Here is a 15,173-nt window from a genome sequence, read left to right on the forward strand (position 1 = left end):
ACGTGTGGGAAAGACCTTTGCTTGTAATAGCCAATGATATTTTAATTGTTGAAATACCTAAACCAGAAGACTGTTACAAATGTAGCTTTTTATCATTGGTAATTTGGTATCAATAAGTATGCTTCGTTTTGAAACAAAACAAGATTTTCTTGTGATGCCCTGTTGTTAAAATGTAGAATTGGCAACTGAAATTCGATGATTTAAGATGAGCGTTATTTTCCCATCATGCAGGATATCATTATTTTTTTATGTGCCTCTCACTAATGCTCAGTAAAGTATTTTTCCAGTAGTTCTTAGTTCTTCCTGCAGAGGACAGTCTTCTTCCACCAAAGAAACAGACACTTTAAAATACATATTTATAACAATTATTATTGAAATTATAACATGGAAAGCTTGCTTCTACCATACCAAGCATTGGGAAACAGTGCTGGAGCTGAAACAAGAAACAAGAAAAACAAGTGGTTACTGACCAATTTTAAAAAAAAAATAAAATGGTAAGACAAAAAGGATAATAAACAAAACACCATCCAGTGAGAAGAAATGATAACCCACCGTCGAGATGAAAGCTGTGCGCTGGTGCAACTTTACATAAAAACATTCTGGGAACAATATAGGCAAAAATAAGCTTTATTATGGAGTAAAACAATGAAAAATACCAGTGCATTGTACAATTGTATGATTCTGTATGGTAGAGTGCAATGAAAAAAACACTATTGGGAAGAAAAGTACATTTTGGTCTGGAACCTTTTTTTTTGTGTGCTGTGCACAGGGTCCTAGTGATGAACGACACCTGTTTCAGGTGTAAATTGTTACTTGTGATCTATGAGTCTGTAGACTTTTGGGCTGTGCTTATTTGCAGGTTCTGATCAAACCTTACGGTTATGCAGCCCCCTGGCACACAGGAGTCCTGATTCAGCTCCTCGGTAAGCAATATAACCATAAACAATTAGATAGGACTCGCCAAACTTGGGGTGCTTTGACGTAGTGGCGGGCGAAGCGATATATGTCCATATACTCTGATAGAATCCCCAATATTTATACCTTGTACGGGAGATCTTTGAATGGTATTCCCAGGGTATATACTGGTATCTTGCCTGTTTTTTGTATTTATTGATCATTATTATTCCAGCAGCAACCCGGAATGTGTATGCCTTCTTTGCTTTTTAGGCTGTGTATAATGGTCATTTGCAACATTAACAATGTCTGGATTTCTAACCCATTTGCATTTCTTTCACAAACAAGGACATTTCTAAGTGACCCCACACCTTTGAATGGTAGTGTAGTGTGATATAGATGCACCTGCACACTGCTACCTTTGCTAAAGTGTACAGGTTAGTATACACTATAGGCAGTAGTAGTGGTGTATGGTATATATATATAGTACTTACACAAGTGTTATTACTCCACCAAACTAGTTTAAGATGATTTTCCTCAGTGTTTCCACAGTGAAAAAGATATGGGGAAAATGTGTGTGATGTCTCACTCATTGTGTCATAACTCAGCCTTCAAAACAATCCGCAGCGACTCAAACTATTGATATAAAAAGAAAACCATAAATTTTAAACCTGACTTTAAACAAGATTAAAATACTTTTTTATCCGTAAATATGTTTTCTCTTAGTCCATTATGTGCTTTGGGTTCTCATTGATTCTATTAATGTTTCCCATTCGAAAATAAAGTAACATCACCAACTATGGTACATTTTTTCCCTTTTCACTCTTTCCTTTTAGTGCTCATTTGTGGAACTTTTGAAACTTTTAAAGTCTTTAACCAATTATTTAATTTTCAACTCCCTACCCGCAGCTCTTTTATTGTCGTGCTGACTCAATTTTTCTTGGAATACAAATGTTCCTAATTTATGTTTGTACAGAAGCTTAACTATATTTTCAGTCTGAAGATGAAACGCCATGGCAGCAGCATCACAATTAATTAATACATAATTAATTGTAATGGAAAAAAATCGTGTTTTGTGGGTTTACAGTGTGTCTGTAACATGTCTTCATACCATACTCTACTGTGGCTGTGTTCCCAAATCTATATATTTGAATTGTTTATTGAATGATTCCTCCATACTGGTGAGCTTATGGAAAATCATTGGCCCCTTGCAACACTTTTAGCTGGATCTGCTCTCTTACTTGATAGGGATGGGTTATTGTTACTGATTGGAATATATTCTTCATATCTAATGCAGGCTCTGTCCTCTCTCTGTGCTATAACATAGCCATTGTAAGAATGCTCAGAGAGATGTAAGGATGGATAGAATAGTATAACAGTGGATGTATATATATATATATATATATATATATATATATATATATATATATATATATATATATATATATATATATATATATATATATATATATCATATGGCCTGTGAGCTGGAGCTCTGTGAATACTTCAATATGCCAACATCAATATTTTCAAAATAAATGTTTTCCTTAATGCTGTGCAATAGACAAGAAGCCCAGAAGCGCTAGGAAAGGATTTCTGGCTTCCAACTTTTAATTATTTCCATGTCTGCATGATGTCAAAGCTTTCAGTATCTTTTGGCTGCAGTGACACATGAAAAAGTAAAATCCCCTTAATTTCCCCCCCTTTTAGGGTCTCACTAATCAAGGTCATATGCAATTAGCAGCGACAAGACATTTCTTATTAACCTGGGTGGCTTGCAGCGTGTAGAATGTTCCATGGAAACAAAACACACGTCTGGCACTTTGTAGCCAATTATACAGATTTTTCACGTTCATGATGTTTGCCATCACCCAGGCATACGCAGATCTATTTATGTTTGCATTTTTTTGTATTAACAAAATACCAAAGTACCTGTTTTTTAATATACCTTTGCGAATAAATCACAGTATGCAGAGACTAATAATATATTTCCTTTCCAGCTTATGTAGCACCTTTACAAGCGTTATCAATTTAGTGCCACTGCAGGGGCAGACAAACACACTTGTATGTTTTTAGTGAATTCCTCTTCTTTGTTCAGCCTGTTCGCTATATGCTTGTCCCAATAATGAAATTGTACCATTTGCGTATCTGTTCCTAAATATAATTGCAATCACTTAAAAAAATGATAACCTTGGATTAGTGTAAAGAACATGCGCCCATGTACTGAGCCGACCATTATTGATACTTGCGTGAATGTACAGACATAGCAGGTAAAAGTGAAGGAGGAGAATGCAGCGTCGTCTGTGTTTTCCTCTCCCAAATTTTCTGTTGCAGTGGAGGCAGGGAATGTAAAATCTAATTAGGTTTAAAAAGGGAGAAATATGTGGTCTGAGCGAGCAGTGTCTGGTTTTATAGGGCACATCCACATTTCAGAGGCAGAGTCATTATTGTGCATTTATCATCATGAAAATGCTTATTCTGATTTTTCTGCCCCTTTTCTAAAGAAAAGGAATGAATTAAAGAAAGGGCAAGCAAAAAGCCGTCTGCGAAGGGCAGCTATCACTTGCCCTTGCTTGGAGAAAAAGACTTTCTCAATGGGATTATGTCCCCTCTTATAACCTATCAGTCGTCTGATCAGAAATTCATAATGCTGGCCATCTATTTCTGAGCTCGGCTGTGGGCTGCATGATTGAATTTAAATAAGCAAATGCCAGACTTGAGCTTTGAGATTCCTTTTGCCTTTGCCTATCTTTCTTTTTTCCCCCCCTCCTACCTTCCTAATCTTAATGGTTTTTATTATTTCTCTGTTCCGCCACATGCCGCCATTTTCTATAAGCCTTATTGAGCTCTATCAGACGTGTCAGCAAATGGAGGACGTGTGGCTCAAGAAAATGTGTGTTAAGGGAAGAAATGTAAAAAGGAATAAATAAAAATAATTTACCCAATCTTTTATTTTTATAAGCATGGAAGCATTTGGTAGTGTTGCAGGAACAAAATACGATCACTGATTTATTTGCCTCTATAATCTAAATACTTTGCCCCTTTCATTCTTTATGCCTCTCACCGGGGCAGTTATAACATGTAGTGATGTCATATTAGTGGTGACCATTATGTCTATATTTTTATATTTTTATCACCCAGAGCCCATAAGGACAGTAAAATCCTATATCTGAAGGGACGTGAGGAAAACCTTCTGTGGATGACTTTTCTTGAGAAACCGAATAATGTAAAGGTGATATATATTTTAAATAGTATCATTTATGTTACTGTTAGATATTATTCCATATAAACGTGATTTATTTCAGGTTATTTCATAATATGTATATGTTGGTTAACACACTGAGGATACTGAATAATACAGGGATGTTGAAAGTTCAGGGGTCTGGAAATGAGTTAAAGACTAACATTCTCCCTTCGCTCTGTGGACACAGGGTTTATAGGGGAAACTATCCCCCCCCAGCATAATAAGACCTCTATTGCCCATCAGCATCCAGGATATATAATTCCCCAGCGTCCAGGCATCTCTCATGTATATGCAGGGTGGCATAGGATTAGTCCTACTAATAATCCTTGGTTATTCCTACTAGGCAAAGGGCCTCAGTTATCACCTCCTCGTGTACATGCTATCGAATGTAGCAGCTCCGCAAGACCTCACCAGGGAATACTCCCTGCTAACTAAGGAAATATTGCTGATAAGCCAGTGAACTATGCAACATTACACGTGTGCCAGCATTGATGCATGTCCGCGCATGTATGCTTCTCGTATACCAGTGTCGCATAGAAATGGCATAATCCTTGGTGGACTAGAGGATCCCGGATCCCAGAAGTGTATAAATATATGTGTATAAATTTGGCTTTTACTTTATCACATCTTATTACGCATCAGTGTAATGTTTAGATAAAACATATGACTCTGTGCTGTTCTATTGTTTATTATTATTATTATTATTGATAATATTTTCTTTACTGTGTTACTTAATTGTTAAAAGGAAATGAATAATGTGAATAGAACAAACAAAAACATTGCCATCATATCCAGCATTGGCACACTTATTATTATTCTCTGTCTCAGTACGTGTGACATAGCTGCTTGCAGGTGATCTCTTGTGACGGTACCTTTACGGGCATCATTCCAGGTACTAGCAGTGATGTCACATATTCTATTCTGTGCCTTAACTTTACCTATAATATTTAATATTATTTGCATAACTCTTCTGGGTCTGCAGAGATTGAATATTTGCTCTGTTTTACATATTGCAGTAATGCCAACACACTTTAACGTTTTTAATCGTTATTTCTAGATGGTTGCCTACCCGAACAGAGTTGACGCGAGGTTACATGGGCTCAGGTGAAGATGATTATTTTAGCAATTGAGATTCTGCACATCACAGTGGTCTAGACTACAGTGGACAGACCGAGAAAAACATAATTAACAGGTCATAAAACGCTTTTTAAACCAATTTCCTTTTAAGTAAAATTATATTGCTCATAATCGGACAAGATAAAAATATTCCAAGGAAACATTATTTCACAGTTAAACAATGTACAAGATGAAGAAAGGAAATATTTTACAAAAGTTATTCTCAATGTCCGTTAACGTTTCATTTTATTCTCAGAATCATCGTAATGAAACCATATGTGCTTTTCATCCTACATGCACTGTAGTGTGTAAAGGGAACTCGGATTGGGCTTGTTGCGTTCATATACTCCACATTTTACTGCTTGATATACAAAATAAACATTTCTAATGTGCGCACATATAAGAAACCTAGCTTATCTTCCTAGTGTCTTGGCTACTCATAAGAGGGCTTACATGATTTCTCCCCTTAGGTGAAAGCTGGAGGCAGCCTCAGAAGTAGGAGGAAGGCATCTTGTTTTCCCTCCAAAAAATAGTTGCTAAAAAATACTCCACAGATTGCATCATCTCTGTTTGGCAACAGTGCCAGAAAACATGTGGCATTTGATTAGATCCGAATTTAATAGGCCAGGGATCCCAAGCTATACTTGACAACTTAAGTTAACAACTCTGTGTCAAATGTATTTGTCCCAGCCACAAGACAACAGGTTGAAAAACATAAAAAAAATCTATTAGAAAATATAGCTACAATAGTTTACAGAAAGTATAGAAGATGTATAGTAAATATCACATTTTGCACTCAGCGAGTCTAGGAACCTGATTTTTAAAATTTCTGGTAATGTCATGGTGGATTTATTTTGTCTCCATTCATAATTGTAAAGATGCAAAAAGCATTATATCCAGAAAAACAAATTGTTTAAATAGTTTAAATAACGTACGTTTATTTCACTACGTATTTCTTTTAAAGATTGGGCAAAGTCGCCAGGTGGTAATGTGAGCCTCGTGATTTTTTCTAATCCCATTTGCATGCGGTCTGTATTCTTGGAGGAGTCTATATTAAATTTTTAGATCCGGTACATGGATGCTTTCTTGATGTTGATCTGAGAGGGAAGGTCTCTGTGTAGTAAATTGTTAGAAATCCCCCCAGGGAACCGCGGACCCTAGTTTCTCTGCCATAGCCGGTGCCTTAGATGTTTTTTTATCTTTCCTGGCTGAATACAAAGTATCGAGTTTAACCTTTGCACATTATTTCTGGGTTTATTTTCACTTGGTACTAAAGTTATAGCTTAGTATATAGATGACACGTTTGTTTGTATTTCACTCCTGAGTTATCTCCTTTGCGGTCTTCTCTCTTTTGGGCATATGGCCAAATACAGAGAAACCAATGTTTTTTTAAAGGTCTATCAACACCTCTTAGATTTTGGCGTTATTACAACTGATTGAGCAGTATCAGTTCAAAAAAAATGAAAGGATCATTTTAAATCCACCAATTCAACGAGCCGGGGAATAGAAAAGATCTTAAAATTGTTTATTGACAGCAGTCGGACTCAAGAGCTTACACTCTGTTTATTCTTGACTTGCTGAGTGTGTGATATCGGTATATATCAGTCTGTATCTATCAGGGTCTGCCCTACCCTATTAGTATAAAAGCCGGTCAGAATCTCATTGTTTTTTTTTTTTATTTGAGCCGAATGATTTCGCTGCATTGACATGAGCCGTAATACTTAATCTTTTCACATTCAAATGCATCCGTAGTGTGACTGATGCTTTATCCTCACACCAGCTGTACCAAAGACCCTTGATAGAGTGTTAACAGTAATTAACTTAACAAGTGTGTTTGTCGCCGTTATAATTGAGTGTAATTGCAGGGTTACATTTTTTAAATATATGCATATAGTAATTAACCTGGAGTTGTTTTTATTGATCTGAGTATGAGAGATATAATCCTTTACATAATATCATCCCGGTGGAATTGTTTCAAGACCAAAAAATACTCCAATAATGTTTATTGTTAATCTGTATTTGCATATTCTATGCATCGGAGTATTAAGCTGAAACCTGTGAACTAGCAAAGCAATTAGCAGCTCCTGCGTAGCACTAAATGGGAAAATCACAATGAAGAACAGTCGGTCCTAAAAGTAAATGACCTTAATGTATATTAAATGGTATTTCGGGACATCCCACCACCCCGAGTGAGCACATTCTGTACAGATCTGGGGAGGATCCATACTGGAAAAGTGGTAGCCTAAATGAAAAGACAAGCAACCAAATTAGGCACTCGGAATGAATTGTTACAAATTAGGGATGGTTCAAACTAAATAAAAGGTAAAACTTCATTAAATGGTAAATGTAGACAGCAATATATGCTTCCAGAATTGCATGGAGCACGTGGAAAGGGAAGATTGCGTTGGCTACATCTGTGGCTCTTACATCGCATCTGAAATTTGCATCACATCTGTAAAATTGCTTCTCTGTTGGCCATATGTTGTCCCACCTGTTTCACAGCAATGTCTCCAAAGAAATTCTATCTTCTTACATTATCACAAATTCATCTATAGTAGCATCATTCTTTTTGTATCCTCATTTATTTTTATAAACATCAGTCCTGCATTTTCGCATATCATTAGGAAACTTCATATAAACGACATACACCCAAAACCTTTAGGAAGAGGGATTCCCATTATTTCTCTGCTACACCCCATGGCCCTTTCCATTGAACACTTTCTGTTGTACGTATATTTCATTTTTTATCCAAAGTACCTTTTTTTCACAAACTGCAGACTCTCAAAACCCGAGAAACTTGATGTTGCATTAAAATGGCAGTTCATAGGGAAATCGTGAGCTTAATTATACATCGACCTAACAAAGGAAGACATAGCTTGATCTAACAAACCACGTGGTATAGCCATCCTCTACACCTGTTACGTGGCTGAAATGAGATATTTGGGTTGGATTTTTAACACCGCAATGTGCTTACATCTTAAATAAAGAAGAACAATTCTACAAAATATTTCAAATGTTTCAAATCAAGCATCCTCTTAACAATCCATGTCCTTTCAGTGTCCCCCCACATCAAAATGGTGCTCTCGATATAATAATATGATAATAATTACAATAATATGCCAAACCTTATTCACCCATGGCAGTAAGCGATCAGTCCTGTCTCTATATAGCCCTAATTTACCTAAATTCGGTAAATTGAAGTAAAAGCACATACACTATTTCACTATGGTGGAATTCTGTGCTGAGTTCTAGTTAATAGCATAATGTTGTTGTTTTTTATTAAAAAAATTAAGTGACAATTATAATATTTACCATTTAATATGTAATATTTAATAGTTCCCTAAGGATACTAGTAAAAAGGCAAATTAAATTAAAATAAGTCTACAGTTAATTAGAAATATTTGTTTTCTTTGCTTTGTGTGCAGGTATAACCGCATACATCAATATTTCAGTTTAGCTTTCATAATATCAATCTTTTTTTTTTTTTTTATTAAAACACAACATGTAAATTATTGTATATTCCGTGATTTAAAATATATTAAATACTGACCTTGTTACTTCAATTGTGAATGAAGGTGGGAAATTATAAAACACGGGCCAATTGAGAAACCAAAAAGACATGCGACATTTTTACAGTACACTTCCCATATAAAGCCGTACGATTATTAATTCAAACAAATCCGCAGTGAGCCAAGATAATCCAGAAGACTTGTAATAAAATAATTTTGAAATCAACATTTGCTGAGAAAATATAGCTCATGTGACGATCTGACATAAATAGAGGGATGGCATTACATTACGGAAAGTGCTGTACATATATACCTTTCTGTCCACTCTGTTTCCGTGGAATAAGACCAGCATGCAGTTTTTTGGGGGGGGGTTTAAAAAAAAAAACAGCGGTTTTCTGTTATCATTATGAGCCGACCCACAGTTAAGATGGCTGCACCCCTGTGTAGCAAATACTAAGTTTTCATGCAGGGGCTGGAGGGGGGGTCTGTAGAAACCTACAGATGGTACACATGGAAGATGGAGTCTGTACAGTGTGTGTTCCCAGCCACGTTGTTCCTCAGGGAAGATTTACCGAAGGACTCCCGCAGGAGGTGGCATGACAAATCACTAACCCCGCTGTAACAGCTGGAAAAGAAACATTTTTTAGAGAAGGTTGCCCCTTAAATCCCCTTTTACAGACCGGCATACAGTGTTCAAGCTATATTAATTTAGTCTTCATTTTTAAGCTTTTAATGGGGTCATTTTATATATAAAAAGGCTGCAACAACAATACTTTACACGACCTGTTTTATTGTTCTGTAAAGTAATGTGCATATTATAGTGTAAAGGACTATTACGTTTTGTTTTGTTATTTGCTGATATTGTACAGTTCACGGGGTAGACTAGATTGGCCAAAGGCTTCTCATCTGCCATTAAATTCTACGTTTTTATTTTTTTTTTAGCAAAAAAAAAAAAATGTCGCTAGCTGCCCTTTGTGTTTAAAAATTACCCTGTCCTGCAGAACAGTGTTACTAGATTTCAATCCGTGCGGAATCACAAATAGCACAATAATACAAATGATGCAGAGATGTAAAATTAAAATATTTTACGTGAATTTACAGAACGTTTTGTATATTTATGATGGGTCGCGTACGATGTTTCCAAGATGGTCACAATGAATCTGAGCATTAGCATGAAGGTAGAATGTGCGCAGTGCTCACACTGAGGGTTGCGGAGCTTGTTGTATGATTCCTTATGGTTGGATATTTGACATAACATTCAGAAAATGCTACTTTTAATATTCTGTATTATATAATGCCATATAGGTATTGGTACACACATGCACAGACATACATATCACTTGTATGTGTATATATCGAGAGATGATACATTTACTCACATACACCACAGGATGGGGCGAGGGATTTATGTTATAGTCGAGGGATCACCCATCTGTCTATTTATCTGTATATCGAGATGGATACATTTATAATGTAGAACTGGAACTAGAACCTAATGGCTCCTATCTTTTATATGTGTGACACAACAGAAAAGAGAATGAATTTATGATTTTGGGTTCTCTTATTGGATTTTCAGCTATATGTCATGCTTCCGAAAATGTCCACCTCTTCTTATTTGTAATGACGAAACAATGCCTGGATGCCATAGCTATGCAAGCAATACCCTACTGTAGCCTCTGTACTGTATATATTCTAATTTTATTTAAAGCCCAATTGCAGATGGCATGTATCTGCACATTTAGGACAGAATGAAGCTAGTAGCTGTTATTTTTTCTGCAGTCCCGGTTGCTCATGTATGGATAGAGATGAATTGCCGAGTGCTGCAAACCGCTCTCTCTCTCTGCCAGACATCCTTTCACCCTTAGAGGGCAATGGTTTTCCACCAATATCATCTCATGGCACCTTTATTTGCATAGGATTTAAATAGGCTGCGCTTTTCTTCTTTATGATGCAGCTGACCTAATACTTCTTATTCAGTTGGATATAACGCTGATCACATGCATTGATGTAAGGTGTTATATAATAGCCCCTTCAACTGATTATTATGCAACGTCACAGAACGTTATTACCTTACTCAGTATTTAGAAAATCACAAGTACTATGCAATGAAAGAAATGTTGGCACATTCTGTATAAAGCATGTTTTAAACATAAATAAAGGATGCGTCACAATATCTATCCTCATACTACAGAACATGCACCTATGACAAAGGGTAGCAAGAAGTGCGCTGGTAATCTGTATACAATTCCAAGATCCCCCTCGCCACGTCTACAATACAAGGTAGTCACAAAGAGAGATATGTCCCCACGCTCTAATGTGAGAGTTGCATGTAAGCTCACCTTATTAGTTATAACAGGCTGGTTAGCACCGGGTCACCTCTGCGTCTCCATCTCCCCTCAGCAGGGTCACCCGTCTCCAGGCTAGATTTCAGAGGAGGGCTTTGCACACTCTCTCATCTGACTTGCTCCTCTTGCTCTTATTATTTTCTGTTTGTCCCCAGTCATATTTTCCAGAGTGTGCCTGACACAGATTTACAGCTGTAACCCTCTCCCTCCCAGTGTCTTGCTGCACATCCACTTCTCGTTCAGGCAGCTGTTCCCACAGGCTTTTCACATGGCCTTGATAGCATTTCCCTTTTTCAATCAGACATAACCCCAGTTTCAGTTATTAAGTTAAACGTAATGAACGAGGTTCAGATGGATAGCTCAACTAGAACATTTAGTTAACCTTGTGAAAGTGTTACTTAGTATCCATAACATGCAGAATATTTAAACGTTCCTCTGCTTTTCCACGCGCTTACTATCATAAACTTGTTAAACTGTTGCAATTGTCGCGCACTCAAGACTCTCCTATCATAATTAAAGCAGCGTGATAATTTGCAGATATTTTGTCTTCCTGAAAGAAATTAATAACAAATGATTTTTTTTTGTGTTCTTCGCACAGGCTGAAAAAATATCCCTGTGGACAAGACTAAAATTTCATTGGTTATACAGAAAGAAGCCTTTTTCCATGTGACAGTGGAGTTTCTAGCAATAAAAGCCCTCGCGCTTCTACGGCAGTGGGTAGGCATAAATGAGCAAAGTCCTGATTTTATGGAGAATGCATATAATTCATTTCTTTCCTATCTCTTCTCACCATCCCCCATGTTCCTGTCCAAAAATGAATTCAGTGAAATACTATTAGGCTTGTCTGGTTATGTATTTTTGATGAGCCCATGCTAGGCACTGGCTGACCCCGCGCAGCTCATGTTAGAACCACAGTGAAGACTCTTCCCAGTCTAGGTGACCTCTATTAAATAAAAAGGGAGCAAACAACCTTTCTTGTGGCCTTCGGGACCTCTCCCTTCAAAGATTATTCTTTTTATATTATCTTGGACATTAAATTGTAATGTTACTATCTTTAAGTAGATTTTTGTTTAAGGGTTATTAAAAAAAAATACGATGAGGTTTTCTGTTGAGCTGGACTGAAATACCGTAATTTCATTCTCTGTGGTCAGATTATTAAAATTACCTGTTTTTCCAAAGAGACAAGACATGAATACAAAATATTTCTTTCCATTTTCTACAAAACAGAGTGAAGAGGAGAGAGAGAGAGAGGCGGAAGGAGAAAATAATTTATCTGTAGATGTACGCCAAGAGTTCTGTTTCAAATAAAAGAAAGAATTTTTATTTTGGCGTTTGTGTAACCCTTGATTAACAGCAGTACACTTTCAGCCCTCCTCCCTCTGGCATTAGCATGTGTCTCAGCATCTGTTTAACTCACGTCATGCCTTTTCTGATGTATTCACTTTTTTTTTTTACCATGTTTTATTCCTATGTGAAATAATGACCGATGGCCGTGCTCTCAGACAATAGAAACACGTCACTCCATATATATATATATATATATATATATATATATATATATATTGCGAGAGGTACCTGTACCCAATTTGTATTTGTATTTTTTCCTGTACATATTTCTTCCAATATTCTAAGTGCTATTTGTAAAGCATTAGGCTGTGACCCACCCCACCTCCCTTCCTCCCCCTGGAGCTGTAGACTTCATGATGCCTTGACTGCTCGCTTAACATGGAGTTGTCTTTTATTTTTTTTTTATAAACCCAGTCACAACACAGAAAGAGGAGGAGGAGAAAAACTAAAAAAAAAACCCTGAAGGATGGTTCACAAAAAAAAAATCTAAAGAAACCACAGGGAATTCCTTTTTTTAAGATCAGCAGAAAGCAAGCCATCTGTGGTAAGGTTGTTTTTGGCTTCTATATTCTTTTGCAGTTTATTTCTTCCACCTACTTTGTTGTCTAATTGTAGCTCCCTCCGCCAACTGGAAGATTGATGGGTGTGGAAATCACCTAACTTCTTCCTTGCTTAAGTCGGATGAGGGTGGCACTCATGTAAATATGCAAATAGGGGCGGCTGAGCTGCGTTGTTGACACGTGTATGTGTTGTGTGCTTCTCCCCACCTCCCCGTCTTAGCGTCTGATCTTCAGCACATTGGTGTTGTTTCTTGTGATCAGCAGCACTGCGTGCTGGAAAGGGGAATGTGGAGGGAAGGGGGGGAGATGGGTGTGCGAGAATATTGTGGGGCTGCAGGGCATGGTTTCGTGACATGATTGCTGTGACTCCCTTATATTAATATGTGGCTTTTTTCTAGCTCATTTGCATGTCAAAGTAGTGAAGGTGTGAGAGCAGAGATTAGTATTGAAATGACATAATGTTGTAATGATTAAAACGTGATGACTGCTAAACGAGTGCGGGGAGCAGAGTGGAAGGGAGGCTGGAGCAGTAGATGCGAGCCTTTTTCCTTCCTTTATCATGATGGTGGCAGTCATGGGCATCAGAATTATCTATCTATCTATCTATCTATAGAAATGTATATCGCACGTTTGATGATTGCACTCATCAGTTAGAAATCACCATTTATTTGTTGGGGATGAATTATTATTTTGTTACCATTGCATTTTTGTCGCAGTATATTTAGCATTTTTAATACCGCTTATATCTCTTGCACTCGGTGTACATTTTTTCATTAGTATTGTTAATCATGATGTTCAATGTATTGCGATTATTTTCTCACAATAAGCATAACAAAACAAACAATTTAACAAGTAAAATAAACAATCTTTTGCCTCCTGCACAAACAAATAAATGTAGGAAAATGTAACGGAGTAGTATGAGGCATGCCTCTGAAACTTTTTGCCCAGCCAGGATATGCAGTACGTTTTAATGTTTGTCTTCATGATCAGGCCATTATTTATACATAATTAAATCTCCTAGTTCAAAGGCTTTTAAGGGTGTTTTTAAACATGTTATTGATTTATAGATTATTGCGTAAACGCTATGTACTACTGAGTCCCGTCTTGATCACAGAGGGAAATATTTTAATCTCTGTACATGATGGCATTATAACGTGGTATACGTTCTTTACACTCGTTTATTTGGGCTATAGCCCAGTATGTTAGGGAGGTTTATATTGTCTGTTCAAATTATATATTTTACACAATTGATTGAATACCAGTCAAATGTTTCCATTTCACGCCGTGATGTGACTGGCATCATACATATGATTACTGTTCAGTCTCCTTAGGGTATGTAGTGTTATTATTACTTCACTCTCGCCACACACCTTGGAAACCACAGTACGTCTGAAGCAGAAATCAGTGTTTATTGTCTAGTCACTCGCAGGTGCATGTGTCCTGATCCAAAAGAATGGAGAATATATGCGCTGTCCTCAATTCGAAGCATCTCTCACCGGGTTTTCACGTGACTCACCTGAAGTCATGTTGCACGGTTCTCTTCCCAACAGGCAGTGCCAATAAAGAAAGGCAGCAGTGTGGATTGGTGCTATTGATCTACCCAAGGGGATCATTAGGCATCACTATCAATCTACAAATCAGTGGGCCTGTGTTATTTGCTTGGGCAGTCATTGCCAATTTGTTCCTATTACGTAGCCGAAGTCGGAGGTGTTTGATGAGCAGATCTGGTCTTTAGCTCCGCACGGCAGACAGTACACACTTAATGTTCATGATATGTTTAAGAGGATTTTGGTACTTTTAAAGACACCCATATTTTCCTCTCATTTTCAGACCTGAGAAAGGCCTTATTTCACCTCTAGATATTTGCGCACTTTATTTTGATTGCTCTGTATTTTATTAAGGACCTTCATCAAGGTTAACAAATATTTTCTAGTGTAAAATGTTGTATTTATTTGCCTTGGAACTTATATAATCATATCCCAATGTACAAAAATCGTCAATATGTGATCTGTTTTTCTCTAACAAATACTCCTCGGTCTTAAATAAGGCAGATATAAAAATACACACTTGTAATAACATTGTACTTTTATATTGTTTTTCCCCCAGATATTGCCCTTGTTTCCTCATGCATTATTGTATGATTTCATTTTCTTTCATT

General features: G+C 36.9%; 2 long non-coding RNA genes across 2 annotated transcripts; one reads left to right on the forward strand and one right to left on the reverse strand.

Moving 5' to 3' along the window:
• Nucleotides 1-238: 238 nt before the first annotated feature.
• Nucleotides 239-11,554, reverse strand: LOC128467813 (uncharacterized). The gene is made up of 2 exons (XR_008345755.1): nucleotides 11,103-11,554; nucleotides 239-433 (listed from the first exon to the last, which is right to left on the reverse strand). It is a non-coding gene; the product is annotated as an uncharacterized LOC128467813 (long non-coding RNA).
• Nucleotides 5,088-13,320, forward strand: LOC128467814 (uncharacterized). The gene is made up of 3 exons (XR_008345756.1): nucleotides 5,088-5,330; nucleotides 11,707-11,825; nucleotides 12,870-13,320. It is a non-coding gene; the product is annotated as an uncharacterized LOC128467814 (long non-coding RNA).
• Nucleotides 13,321-15,173: the final 1,853 nt, after the last annotated feature.

The sequence above is a fragment of the Spea bombifrons genome, chromosome 10 (genome assembly GCF_027358695.1).
Source record: "Spea bombifrons isolate aSpeBom1 chromosome 10, aSpeBom1.2.pri, whole genome shotgun sequence".
NCBI lineage: Eukaryota > Metazoa > Chordata > Amphibia > Anura > Pelobatidae > Spea > Spea bombifrons.